The sequence below is a fragment of the Nanorana parkeri genome, unplaced genomic scaffold (assembly GCF_000935625.1).
Source record: "Nanorana parkeri isolate BGI_ZX_2015 unplaced genomic scaffold, ASM93562v1 scaffold1215, whole genome shotgun sequence".
In the NCBI taxonomy this organism is placed as follows: Eukaryota; Metazoa; Chordata; class Amphibia; order Anura; family Dicroglossidae; genus Nanorana; species Nanorana parkeri.
In genome coordinates, this window is record NW_017307483.1 from 472,398 (window position 1) to 472,622 (window position 225).

At 53.3% G+C, this 225-nt stretch overlaps 1 protein-coding gene across 1 annotated transcript in view; it reads left to right on the forward strand.

Moving 5' to 3' along the window:
• The window catches only part of SORL1 (sortilin related receptor 1), a 66,914-nt gene that overhangs the window by 50,194 nt on the left and 16,495 nt on the right, over window positions 1–225 (forward strand). The window lies entirely within an intron of this gene.

Sequence of the window (225 nt, forward strand, 5' to 3'; positions counted from 1 at the left end):
ACAGCATCTGGATAGGCAGCTCCAAGTATTAGCTTTGAAGGCCGTGCCTTCTGGACCCTGGTAGACTAGACGTGTGGCACTAGCCTGGAATGTGACCTTTGGTATTGGGCTCAAAATTTAGGCGCTTTCCAGACCTCGGTGTACTGTGTTGGTTAGCGGCGGAGCACTTTCAGAGTACAGAGTGTGACCCCCCCCCGTCCCTGATGACTTACTTGGTAACGCTGG